Source organism: Symphalangus syndactylus, chromosome 10 (genome assembly GCF_028878055.3).
Source record: "Symphalangus syndactylus isolate Jambi chromosome 10, NHGRI_mSymSyn1-v2.1_pri, whole genome shotgun sequence".
NCBI classification, from domain to species: Eukaryota; Metazoa; Chordata; class Mammalia; order Primates; family Hylobatidae; genus Symphalangus; species Symphalangus syndactylus.
This window is the reverse complement of record NC_072432.2, coordinates 129,382,323-129,396,166: the sequence shown is the minus strand read 5'-3', so window position 1 is coordinate 129,396,166 and position 13,844 is coordinate 129,382,323. Positions and strand designations below refer to the sequence as shown.

The window sequence follows — 13,844 nt, the reverse complement described above, 5'->3', positions numbered from 1 at the left end:
AAAAAAAAGAAATCACAGCTATTTGACTTACAAATCTAACGTCTTTTGTTACCTGCAAGAAGTCTGACTTGTTTTGCTGTTTGCTGTAAAGCCCTAGCTTTTAGCCAATCATACTCAATGAACCCCAAGTCAGGCATCCACTGTTGCTGCCTCTGATCTTGTTACCGACTAATCCTGCATCCCTGTGCAACAGCAAAGAGACACATAGATCTGCTCAGTGTCAGCGAGGTGAGGGAGACAGCAGGGCTGGCCACACAAAGAAGGTGGGAGGAAGCCAGCTAAATACAAACTCTAGGGTTTTCATAATTTTAGGTGGAATTGGTGCTTTCCCTCACCTTTCCCCAATCACGTATTCTGCACTGTTTCTTTTTTTTTTTAACTTCTTACCTTTTAATAATATCTTTGAGTATAGATGTTTCCAATTCTCCAATAAAAAGATGTAGAGTGGCTGAATGTTTTTTCATACATGTTTCACTAGTCCAGACACCCAAGAGTATGTCCTTCTCTTGGGCATAAGAAAATCTAGAGTTATATTTAGGGTATCATAATGTGTGGTGAAGAGTGGACAGAGCTGGCATGCTCACAATGACCAAATTACGTTGGTCATATTTGAATCCAAAACATTGATCCACTATTAACTTGTAAATAAATAATGTACTTGCTTTCTAGACACATTCCAGGAAGACCAGAGAAACTGACTTTTATCTGTATAGAATAATCCACTGGTGAATTTCTTTTAGGATAGACCAAAGCTGATCTAGAACATAATCCTTACATACTTGGATCCTTCCCACCAGACAAAGAAGAACATCTGGGCTGAAAGGCACCATTAGGAGAGCAATGTGGGATGGTGCCGTGCCGACAACTGGTAGTCCCTGCCCTACATCTTTGTAGAGGACTGGAGCCCAGAGTGGGCCATGGTCAACTTACATGTTGAAGTAAAGACCTCCTTCTAGGTAAGCATGTGCTTATTACAGATATGCCACGGTGCTAAGTACCCCAGGAATACAGGAAAAAAATAAGAATACATCCTGTATCCACATCAGGAGGCACACAGGCCAGAGTGCCAGCTGTGGAATCGCAGAGCCTGGGCTCAAAGCCTGGCTGGGCCACGACTGGCTGAATGACCTGAGGAACGGTCTCAGGCGAATTTGTAAAAAGAAGTGGAGACCCTGCCTGCCAGGAAGGGATGTGGTAAAGGGCAGCATCCAGTCAGGTCAGGGCACCACGTCCTCTACTTGGAAGCCTGCGCAGCCGGGCTGGTGGCCCTCAAGGCCAGGGCGGCCATGGAGAAGGCAGGCCTGGCTCCAGGCGGCACAGAGGTACTGGAGAGGCCCCGGGGGTGCCTGGTGGGATCTGGCTGGTCCTGTACTCTGCTTCCAGCAGGTTCTGGCCCTGTAACCCCGGGGACAGGGCCAGCCAAGACAGGGCCATGGGGTGCTAGCCAGCGCCTGCGCCAGGCGCCAGGTGGGAAGGGCTCTGGCGGATCAGTCCTGAACCCCCCACAGCCCCACAGCGGGGCCCATCCAGGGCCACACACCTGCCCCCAGGAACAGGGTGTCCCTGAGGCTAGAGAGTCCAGCTGGACCAGTGGAGGGGCCTAGCCCTTTGCCCTTTGACTCCTCTTGTAGGCCCTCCTCGCTGGGCTCCTGCGCACTCCTTCACACCTTGGCTCTATCACCAGCCCCACTGTGATGTCCCAGGTGCCCAGGGCACACAGGCAGCAGAGAAGTGGGTGACTAAGGAGTATCCTCTCCGCTTCTGACCCTCAGTTTCGTCCGGGCACAACTTGCTCAAAATGGGCAATTCACTAAGCATATTTTATTCCTGGTTCCGCTGCAGGTCCGGGCCATGCCATAGGCAACATGCTCCTCTAAGCTTTTTTGTTCTTGAGACAGAGTCTCACTCTGTCACCTAGGATGCAGTACAGTGGGGCGATCTCGGCTCACTGCAAGCTCTGCCTCCCGGGTTCACACCATTCTCCTGCCTCAGCCTCCCGAGTAGCTGGGACTACAGGCGCCCGCCACCACGCCCGGCTAATTTTTTTGTATTTTTAGTAGAGACGGGGTTTCACTGTGTTAGCCAGGATGGTCTCCATCTCCTGACCTCGTGATGCGCTCGCCTCGGCCTCCCTAGGTTCCGCTGCAGGTCTCGGCCACGCCATAGGCGACCTGCTTGTCTAAGAATATTTTGTTCCTGGTTCCACCAGCGGTCCCGGCCACACCATTGGCAACCTGCTAATCTTGTCCGTGAGGCCTTCCCAGCTGGCAGGGCTCCCCCCGCGGCTCCTGTGCCTGTGCCTGCCCCGGGAACCCTGGGGTCTTCCCGATTCCTCTTCAACCCTCTGCGATGTCCTAGGCCTTCTTTTCCAGCCCGGTGGGACGGAGCCCCTACAAGGCTGTGTCTTCTCCCTCAGAACACGGGCACCCCACTGGGGGTCCTGACTTCTGTGGTCTGGAGGCCCCCCTCAAGGAAGAAATCCGTGCTGTCTGCTTGCAACTCCATGATGTTCGGACACCTCAGCCCCATGAGGATCCCTGTCTCAGACGCAAGCTTAACCTCCGACTGCCTTCGCTAGAGGAGCAGGTGATCAGGTCTTGGAATCTGACCCTGATCCCAGCCACGCTCCCAAAGCCAGAAGTGAGGGCAGAAGAAGAGCCTGAAGAACCAATGGAGGTGGATCAGGTAGAGACCCCAGGACCAGGAGGACAAGAAAAGGGGCAAGTGTAGCAATGGGGAAGCAGCCTCCACCTCTAGGCCCCTGGAGGCTCAAGTGAACCTCACTTCCTCCTGGTGCAGTCCCAGGTGCTTGGAGAAAAATGTCCATCTCAAGAGCTTGATGGAAAAGAACCAGACTGATAAGGCCCAGGTTGCATGCAGTGAGTTTCTACTCCAAGGGCCATGGAGTCTCCAGCTCACACAGCCCTGCTGGAGGCGTCCTTCCCTTTGGGAAGCCTGACCCAGTTCTAACAGTGTCCCTGCCCCAGTTCCAACAGTGCTCCCTGACCCAGTTCTGGGCTGCTCCCTGTGTCCAGAGAAGGCGGCCTTGAAGGTGCTGGGTAAAGACCACCTGCTCAGCTCTCCAGGCTTGCTGATGGTGGGGAAGGAGATGCAGTGCAAGGATCCTGCAGCTCTTGCATCAAGTAGCTCTTCTCCACCCAGAGCTGCCGGCCACAGGTCCCGCGAAAGAAAACTGCCTGGGCCACTGCTGCCGCTGCCGCCGACCCCTCCGCTGCAATTGAGGTGGGATAGAGACGAGCTGCCCCCACCTGCTAAGCTTCCCTGCCTATCTCCTGAGGCACTGATGGAGCTGGGTCAGGCTTCCCAAAGGGAAAGACGCCTCCAGCAGGGCAACATGGATAAGAACATGGGGGTATTAAGTAGAACATCAAAATCCAGGAGACGAAAACAGCCGCTTGGGAGGAGAAAGCCATGGCAGGGCAAGCGCGGTGGCTCACGCCTGTAATCCCAGCACTTTGGGAGGCCGAGGCAGGCGGATCACGAGGTCAAGAGATCGAGACCTGAGGAGCGTCTCTGCCTGGTCCCCGCACCATCTGGGAAGTGAGGAGTGCCTCTGCCCGGCCGTCCCACTGTCTGGGAAGTGAGGAACGCCTCTGCCCAGCTGCCCACTGTTTCTTATAATTGCCCTGTGGAAGTCTGAAATGGTAGCTGCTTTTCTTACCACATACACTCTCCTTTTCTGTCACACACACAGACTGATTTGTTATTTCTAGGTTGTTCTTGAGTATTGGACTGTTGTTGATCATTGATTTTTTTTTTCTGTCTCAGAAAGAGGAGCTGCAAGGCACTGCTTTTCAAAGAAAAAGAAAGAGCTAGGGAGAGAAAAACACACACACATCTGAAGGATTGCATACACTTTGTAAATAGATGTGTTTCTAAAAGTTTTCATTTTAATCCAGTCAAAACATTTGAGCAACCTGAATGGTATTGCTACCTTCAAAAGAACTTAGCTGCAATTTTACAACAGAAGCACACCATTTTAAAGCTTAACAGTAACATGCCTTTAGATTCAGTCGCTAACAGTGGGAAAGGATCGTTATGTGTCTCCTTCCCCTGGATGTTTCTTCTTTTACCACTTTTACCTCTTTTACTCTGCATGGCTTGGTCTTTGTACAGACTTTAATTGTGAATCAGCTTGGTCACCTCTTTCATCTCTCAAATTTCAGATTATATTCATATCCACAGATCTCCTGGTTTACATATCTGCCGAAAAACAATCTAGGAAGGCCAGACATGATGGCTCATACCAGTAATGCCAGTGCTTTGGGAGAGCAAGGCAGGAGGATTCTTTGAGGCCAGAAGTTCAAGACCAGCCTGAATAACATACTGAGACCTCATCTCTACAATTTTTTTTTTTTTTTTAAGAATTAGGCATAGTGGTGCTCACCTGTGGTCCCAGCTACTCAAGAGGCTAAGGCTACAGTGAGCTATGATCTCACCACTGCACTTTAGCCTGGACTGCAGAGTGACAGAATGAAACCATGTCTCAAGAAAAAACAAGACAAAAACAGCAACAAAAAAACACTACAATCTGGGAAAATAACCGTGGCATTCAGAACTGGAACTCATATCAGTGTCTTTTCAGAAATGTATTTAAAATCTTTAAAAGAAGACCCATCTTAAACCTTGCTAAGTTTACCCAAATGCTTTTAGCAGGTAAAAAAATAAAACTCCTTGTTTTCTTCTTTTGCATTCTAAGCAAAAATAAAATGTCAACAAAAAGGTTGTTTTAAGTTTCTAAAACATTTGTTACCCTTACAAATCTCTAAGTCTAAGTTAGTATGGTGGCAACTTAGTTTTACTATGTGACAAGTTGATTAGAACATTTTGGAAAACATTAGTGAGTTAAATTACTCTTAATTTTTTTTGAAAATAAGAATTTAGAAGGGTAAAATTATGGCCCAAGATGTATTTGGTCTTTGATTATGTTTCTATACATTATTGTAATGATACAAATGATTTTCTTTTTTAAAAATACTTTGATATGCAAATGTAGATAGATGTACCCATAAAGTCGTTTTAAATATTATTTAAATAGTTATCATAAATAAAATATTTTTCTTTGCTACTTAATATATTAAAGATATAAAGTGTTTTTAAAAAATCATAGCACAGATATGCAAAACTCTGTCTCTTCCACCACTGCCCCCATTGGAATCGCCAATATATCCTATAGATTGCTGAGTTCTATATTATTTACCCCAGGGAGTCAATAGTTTTTTTTTAATAAACTGGTAACTCTGAGCAAGTACGTGAACATGTTTACAACAGTATTCTCAACTCAGAACAATATTCTGAACACTTATGGCAGATTAACTCACTTTTAGCTGAAGCCTAATGCCAAAAAGATAAAGATTCTACATCAGTTTTAGGTAGCATCCTTTCATTTGTCCACTTCCGGAACCCAGGCTAACTCTCTTAGCCACTAATGCTTTGGGAGTAAATGCGACAGGAGTGTGTGAAATGAGCAGAGCGGAAACACCCACTGTCACTGTGGGGAAAGAAGAGCTCGCGAAGACTTCTCTGATCAATGGGGCCTCTCCCACGTTGTCTTCACCCTTATCAGAAAACATCAGCAACGTGCAAGGATTTTATTTTTCTAAATTGTTTATCTGGATACATTCAAGGTCATTGTAGAAACTTCCATCCTACATTTTTTCAGAGAGCATTTATCAGAGAGGACAATCTATGCAGAATCTCATGCGAGAGGTTAGGGGATGGCATTGGAGGCTTAGGGAAAGGACGCCATTATAAGAATTTTATTTCTGCTATCAGGAGAGAATATGAGCACATGCAAAATAATTACTCCTTGAGTTGCCTTATGCTTTGCTGCTGAGTAAAAACATCCACATACACTAAGTATTGTATTTACCTTCATTATGACTGAGGTGAAGTGACAGATATTATGAATGTCTTTTATTTATGTTTACATATTTTTTATTTTGATAGATTTAGGGAATATAAGTGTAGTTTTGTTACATGGATATATTGTGTAGTGGAGAAGTCTGGGATTTTAGTGTAACCATCATCCAAACAGTGTCCTTGGTACCCATTAAGTAATTTCTTATCACTCACTCCCTCTCTGACCCTCCCACCTTTTCAATTCTCCAGTGCCTGTTAGTCTACTCTCTATGTCCATGTGAACACATTACTTAGCTCCCACTTATAAGCGAGTCATCTACGTGTGGTATACGACTTTCTCTTTCTGAGTTATTTCACTTAAGATAATGGCCTCCAGTTTCGTGCAGATTGTTGCAAAAGACATAATTTCATTTTTCATGGCTGAGTAGTATATCATGGTGTATATATGCCACATTTTCTTTATTCAGTCCTCTGTTGATGACCACTTAGGTTGATGCCATGTTTTTGCTGTTGTGAACAGTGCTGAGGGAAACTTAAGAATGTAGGCATCTTTTTGTATAATTATTTATTTTCTTTTGGGTAGATGCCCAAAAGTGGGATTGCTGGATCAACTGGTGGTTCTATTTTCAGTACTTTGAGAAATCTTCATACTGTTTTCCATAGAGGTTGTACTAATTTTCATTCCCACCAACAGTTTATAAGCATTCCTTTTTCTCCACATCCTTGCCAACATCTGTTATATTTTTACCTTAATAATAACCACTCTGACTGATGTGAGATATCTCATTGTGGTTTTAATTTGTATTTTGCTGATGACTGGTGATGTTGAAAATTTTTGTACATGCTTCTTGGCCATTTGTATGTCTTCTTTTGAAAAATGGATTATTATCCTGTTTTAGAAATGAGGAAAATATGTCTGGGAATGTAAGAGAATTGCCTGTGGTAGATGGCATGTCTGGCTAAGTTTCTCACTCTTCTCTATCCATCCTCTTTACCATGGGACTTTCATTTGTCACATAAGGAGTGGGGAATATTACCCCACTCCCTGACTGGGACGCTGGCTTTATCACTTGCACTGGCCATCAGAAAAAGAGGGAAGCAACCATTCTGAGTTCCAGCCTCAAATCAACTTGCATGTTTCCGTTTATGCTCTTGACCCTCCACCCCCACCATGAGGAAGACGTGCCCAGGGTGACTCATGGGTCCCAGAAGAAGGATGAGAAGGACATGGAACACAGCCACCCTGGCTAAACCCAATCGTGATCAGCTGACCAGACCTGTGAAGAGTAAGAAATGGTTGGTCATTGCAGCCACTGAGTTTTGGCTCAGTTTTGCAGGACTAACTAACTAACACATTGCCCAAAACTACACAGGTAGTTGGGAACTGAGACAGAGAAGCAGTCATTCCTTTTGCCTTAAAAACCGTTGACATTCTATAATGCCAGCCAGATCTCCTCCTAAACATATTTGTGGGTAGACAGCTTTTTAGTTGTGATGCTAAGAAACTTTCTTTTTTTCTTTCTTTTTTTTTTTTTTTTTTTTTTTTGAGATGGAGTTTCACTCTGTTGCCTAAGCTGAAGTGCAATGGCGTGATCTTGGCTCACTGCAACCTCTGCCTCCCAGGTTCAAGCAATTCTCCTGCGTCAGCCCCCTGAGTAGCTGGGATTATAGGTGCACGCCACCACCCCAGGCTAATTTTTTGTATTTTTAGTAGAGACAGAGTTTCACCATGTTGGCCAGGCTGGTCTCGAAGTCCTGAACTCAAATGATCCACTTGCCTTGGCCTCCCAAAGTGGTGGGATTACAGGAGTGAGCCACCGCACCCAGCCAAGAAAGTTTCTTTTAGTAAGCTGTACCTTATCTAGTCCAATTTATCTCTCATGAGTCCGAAACATAGCCCTCTGTGAAAGATAGTCCAGTGTCCTATCCACCAACCGTTCCTACACGTGATTTTCTTTTTCCAGATACTCTGATGTAGTGCCTGTTTCTCCCTCTCAGCTCAACCGAATCATCTACTGATTGAACACCCCACTTCTAATCCCCAGTTTTGAGAGCTCCCCTAATTCATCAGTTCTCTGCTTACCTGGCACTTAGCATTCTGATGTAGTCTAATCTCACCCAATTACACCCTTAATCCCCACTCTTGAGGACTGTATGTCTTGCCTCCATAGTTCAGCATGAGCTGCACACAGGAGCCAAGACCTCTCCTTCCCTGGTGCCTCTATATGCACAGATGAGTGAATAAATAAATAAATGTTGGAAATAATTAAACTCATTGAGTATGAACTGCACTAGTAGGAAGGTTAAATTAGCACAACATCTGTTTTACTTCTTGTGTAATTGCTTCACATCTCTAGACTGGTAAGAAGCAAATACAAAGATCCTGTGACATTGTCTTGCTCTCTTGTCATCTGAAATATTATGGAAAAAAAGAAATAAGTGTACCTTACCCAGAGAGAAGAATGCTTGCATTCTCCACCAGGTGTCTCCTCAGGTTCAGCCATTTTCTGCATCCCTGTAAAAGATCAGCTTGTGGCTAGGTCTAATGAGCACAAAACAGCGGAAGCCCACCTCCTGTAAAGGACTGCTGGTCCTGTTACATACCAGAGTAAGGCAGACAGAGTTACAACTTCAAACATTACCTTCCCTGCGTGCAATGTGGGCACACAAATATTTAAAAGAACATACCTTTTGAAAGGTATGTTCATGGATCATTATTTATCAAGAATTTCCAGCTCTTCTTTTAAAATTTAATTTCTACCTGAGGGAAAACCTTGATTTCTATGCATATTACATTTATTATCTTTGGTATACAGGTGGCTTATTAGCCGATTTTGGTATTCTTCACTACCCATTTATTGGAGCTTTTGCATTTGAAAGAAAACCAAATCAGCAATAATAGCACAGGATTTGCTCTGTTATTCTTTCCAGCTTTCCAATTGCTGCACTCAGAGTTGTAGGCTTATATTAGCCTTGCCAAAACTGTCATCCCTGTACTTCATTTCCCCGATGTGATTATTACACATTGTATGTCTGTATCAAAATATCTCATGTACCTGATAAATATGCACACCTACTATGTACTCACAAAAATTAAAAAGACTGTCATCCTTAAGAAGGGCTGTTATTATCACCAGTAGCTCCTCTGTGGGCCCAACTAACTAAGGGGCTTCCCAACATGGAGCGAGGCCTAGGTCATTAGAGAGCTGTGTAGTCAGTGAAGGAGGAAAAGGAGAATCTGCCAGCTGGTGTACAAAAAGACACAGTTTTCAACTAAGAACTTGTATAAGTACTAGGCCCTCCTGAGAAGGCACTTCTTATTCTTATAGAGTATGCACACTGGTATTATTTCTTGCTATTTCTTTTCAGGGGTTTCCCTGGATACTCATTTTAATACAGTTTCCTCAAATGTGTGTGTGTCTGTGTGTGTAGAGGGAGTTGCACGTGTTCACATGGATAAACGTGATCTAGGAATGAGATCAAATACTGCTTTGTCCTGGGCACTGCATCTTCTAGGGACGGCTTTACCAGATGAGAGGGAAGGAGAATGCATTGTCGGCCCACTGACTTGCTAATGTCCCTTCCCACAGAGACCCACAGAATTGAATAACCTCGTCTTGCACTTTAAGATTCTGCCTATGACCTAATCAGGTAGATCACACTGAGGATGGGGACCTAGAATGGTGGAGATGTGATGTTGCGGGTTGAATTGTATCCCCCCACCCAAAAAAGATATGTTGAAATCTTAAAACTGGCATCCCAGAATATGACCCTGTTTAGAAACAGGGTTGTTACAGAGGTATGCAAGTTAAAATGAGGTCATGAGGCTGGGCATGGTGGCTCATGCCTGTAATCCCAGCACTTTGGGAGGCTGAGGCAGAAGGATTTCTTGAGGCCAGGACTTTGAGACCAGCCTGGACAACATGGTGAAACCCCATCTCCACTAAAAATATGAAAACTGAGGCGAGATAATCACCTGAGCCTGGGGAAGTTGAGGGTGCAGTGAGCCATGAAAGCATCACTGCACTCCAGCCTGGGTAAGAGAGTGAGACCCTGTCCCCTCCAAAAAAAGCCATTTAAGCCATCATGATGGTGGCATATCATATGTCACTAGCTCAACTACTCATTCTCAATTACCTCATCTAGTCATTAAGTCCCAAGGAAATGCTTGGGGTATGGTTACCATTGCTATGTTAAGCAAAAAATTCCACAGAAATCCAAGATAAAATAACAACCTCTAATGTCAGTTTTTGTCCTGCATTTTAGGTAGTGTAATGTTTAGATATGGGGGCATTATTAAGTAGCTGAGGAGAATTCAAATGAAGGAGACATTATTGTGAAGCTCTGTCATACCCATCACATTTCCCTCAGCTCTGAAGCAGGACTGGTGTGATCTCAGGGTTAGAATGAGAGCCTGGACACTAGCATTCACATCCACCATTACTGAAGTGTTGAGTCCTACTGCCGTGATCTACCTTGGATGTCTCCCTGTCCTCCCATCCACATTTTCATTCTGGTAAGGTATGGAGTCAAATATTGGTATAGACACAGAGTAATGATACTGATATGGTTTGGCTCTCTGTCCCCACCCAAATATCTTGTTGCATTGAAATCCTCACATGTTGCAGGAGGACCTGCTGGGAGGTGATTGAATCATGGGAGCGGACTTCTCCCTTGCTGCTCTTGTGATGGAGTTCTAGTGTTGATAGCACTTGCTTTTTCACTCTCTCCTTCTCTTGCTCCACCATGGTAAGAGGTGCCTGCTTCCCCTTCACCTTCCACCATGATTGTAAGTTTTCTGAAGCCTCCCAGCCATGCCTCCTGTTCAGCCTGGGGAACCACGAGTCAATTAAACCTCTTTTTTTTTTTATAAACTACACAATCTCAGGTAGTTATTTATAGCAGTGTGAGAACAAACTAATGCAGACACTGACTACTTGTGGATCTAGTTTTATAACTACATAATCTGGAAAGGTCAAAGTGTTAAAAGGTGTATGAGTAAACAACACAATATGTTCCAGGACATCTAGAAAGAAATAGCCATTCTCAATTAAATAGTTCTACTCACAAGGCAGGGAGACTTCACAATACACACAGCTCTACTCAGGTTTTAATTCAGCCCAATTTAACTCAATATCTATTAAGCGGCCCCTCCCCCATGCATCCAATGCTGCATTGAGGTTTACACAATGTTTCTGTTTTTCTTTTGTTTTTTTTCACTGTTTTTTCTTTGCTTGCTTTCAAGAAAAAAGTACTGCCAGATTATCTCCACAACCAGATCTCTTCATATTAAAAAAATAAATAAAGCTTTAAAAGTAATGGAAGAAACCAAAATTGTCTTTTATGAATGTATTGATGTCTTCTTCGGGAAGATACAGGGCGTACACATGTACACATTTGGAACTTAGAACCACTCTTAATAAAAGGCAGCTTTGGGGTTCTGGGAGCTGCACCAGGACCAAGTGATAGATGCCCTTGACTAGGATGTTCTCCAAAGAAGATGGCCTTGTGCGACTACACACGAAGGCACACAGCTAGAAGCTGAGCTGCAATAAAAAATGCATGTAGACCATGAGTGAAGACACCTGGGGGCAGAAGAGCATCCTGGTCATGTTTTATTCCCAGCAACTGACATGATGTCTGGCCCCACATGAAACCTCATCAATGTGTCCTGAATGAATAAAATAGCAGGATTGCTAGTGACTGGACTTGAGGTAGATAAAAAAAAAATACAGTAAAGCAAAATAAAGATAAACATTGAACTCATTTGGATATTGAGTTCTTCACCATCAGAATCTTATCGACTCTACTACTCTTTCTCACTCAGAAGTCAAAGTGAAATTGATCAATTAACAAACCACACATCCTGAATTGATTCTGTTTGTTTGTCATGGGTTGAGCAGGAGGTGCGTGTGGGTGGTATATTTGAGAATGCTCTAGTGTTACTATGCCTTGGCTGTACCTTAATTGTTTGGATGCTAGCAATGCAAGATGTTGAGTAAAACAGCATCTGTTTGTGAAAACAAATTCTCGTTTTGAAGCTCCAGTAACAGAACTAGCCACATAGAGAGTGGTGAATGCAATTTATTTTCTTTTAAGTTGTGACAAATACTAAATGCGTACTTTTTAGTCATTTTTCCCTTGGGAAAATGACTGCCGCAGGCTCCCTGCTGTCAAAGCTTATCACTAATTCATTCGCCTTCTTTAACAATAAAAAACATTTTCCGTAAGCTGAAGTGAATTTGCCGCATTATAACTCAATCACCAACTAGGAGAAGTTTCCTTCTGCATCAGTTGAAAAACATTTAAATTTTTCTCAATTTCTTTGCAACATTAAGAATCTATGTGCTTTTATATTCCCATTTTTAACACTGAAAAAATGATTTCTCTCATTCTTGAAATCCAGCATGTTCTAGACACTTAATCAAACCTCTCCTGTATCTTCATAAAGTTGGCATAAATTACATTCATCTGGGAAGGCACTAATTCTGATATTAAGTTTGTACAAGTGAATAAATAGGATATAGAATCTGAAACCAAATGGAAATTAAACTGACCTCCAGCCTTCCTGGAAACTTTTCCTTTTATTTATTCATTTTCCTTTTCTTATTTGTAAGTGCTCACAACCTAAATTGGAGATAGTTCAGCTGAGAATATATTACAAAATAACATCATTTGTTTGTAAATAGCTAACACACTATTTGGGCAAATTTCTTAAAGAAATGTGATGCTTTCAAAACAATCATTTAATTTAGAGGAGAACAATTAGTTGTTATATAAATAAATATCAGTTAGTTGTTGAAAGATTATTTTGGAGGCTATAAGTAACTACATCTAAGCATTACACTACTTTCCCCAAATTACACAAATATGAAGTGTATTATTAGGATGGAAAATTAAAGGTCTTTGTGCTGTCATGATATAAAATGGTGACACCGTGACTGTGGTTACAGAGAAAGCCCCATGTAAAAAACAAACAAATGGAAAACCCATCACAAAGCAAAGCAGCTTGTGGTGCTCTCACACAAGCATGGTATCTATACAGTATAATTTAATTCAAGTGTCAGAAAACATTCCTCAGGGTGTCTAGACTTGCTCTATTGAGGTACATGTCACCAGAAGTAACTCTGCTATGGGTTAAAACAGGAATCCCCAAGCTTTGCTATACACTGAGTCTCTTGAAGACATTTTAACCCTGATGCCCGGTCACATTCCAGCTTAATTAAATCAGAATGTTTGGAGAAGGTAGCCAGACTTTAGTTTTTGTTTTGTTTTGTTTTTTAATTGAGACAGAGTTTCACTCTTGTTGCCTAGGCTGGAGAGCAGTGGTGCAATCTTGATCTTGGCTCACTGCAACCTCCACCTCCCAGGTTCAAGCGATTCTCCTGAATCAGCCTCCTGAGTAGCTGGGATTACAGGCGCATGCCACCACACCCAGCTAATTTTGTATTTTTAGTAGAGACAGATTTCGCCATGTTGGCCAGGTTGGTCTTGAAGGCTTACACCTGTAATCCCACCACTTTGGGAGGCCGAGGCAGAGTATTGAGTATTTTTTAAAGATGTGCTCGCTTCGGCAGAACGTAAACTAAAACTGGAACAATACAGAGAAGATTAGCATGACCACTGCTCAAGGATGACATGTAAATTCATGAAGCCTTCCATAAAATTTTTTAAAAATAAAAAAGATGCTCAAGTGATTCTGATGTGCAGTAAAGTTTAGGAGCCACTGGGTTACAGAAAAATAAAGGTTAAAAGATCATCCAAATGTCATTCAATGTTGAGGCAAACAGCACTCACATTTTGACAGGATGGATACAAGTACAGGTTCTCATTTTTTATTTTGAAATCTTTGTGGATGATATGTTTTCATATGGGGCTTTCTTTGTAACTACAGTCACAATGTCACCATTTTGGGAAAGCAGTGTAAAGGTTAAATTTAGTTACTTGTAGCCTCCGAAATA

General features: G+C 43.1%; 1 non-coding gene and 1 pseudogene across 1 annotated transcript; both read left to right on the top strand.

Moving 5' to 3' along the window:
- Positions 1-1,286: 1,286 nt before the first annotated feature.
- On the top strand, positions 1,287-3,466 carry LOC129491673 (putative UPF0607 protein ENSP00000382826; annotated as a pseudogene).
- A 9,978-nt stretch (positions 3,467-13,444) lies between these two features.
- Positions 13,445-13,551, top strand: LOC129492349 (U6 spliceosomal RNA). The gene has a single exon (XR_008660811.1). It is a non-coding gene; the product is annotated as a U6 spliceosomal RNA (small nuclear RNA).
- The last annotated feature ends 293 nt before the right edge of the window (positions 13,552-13,844 follow it).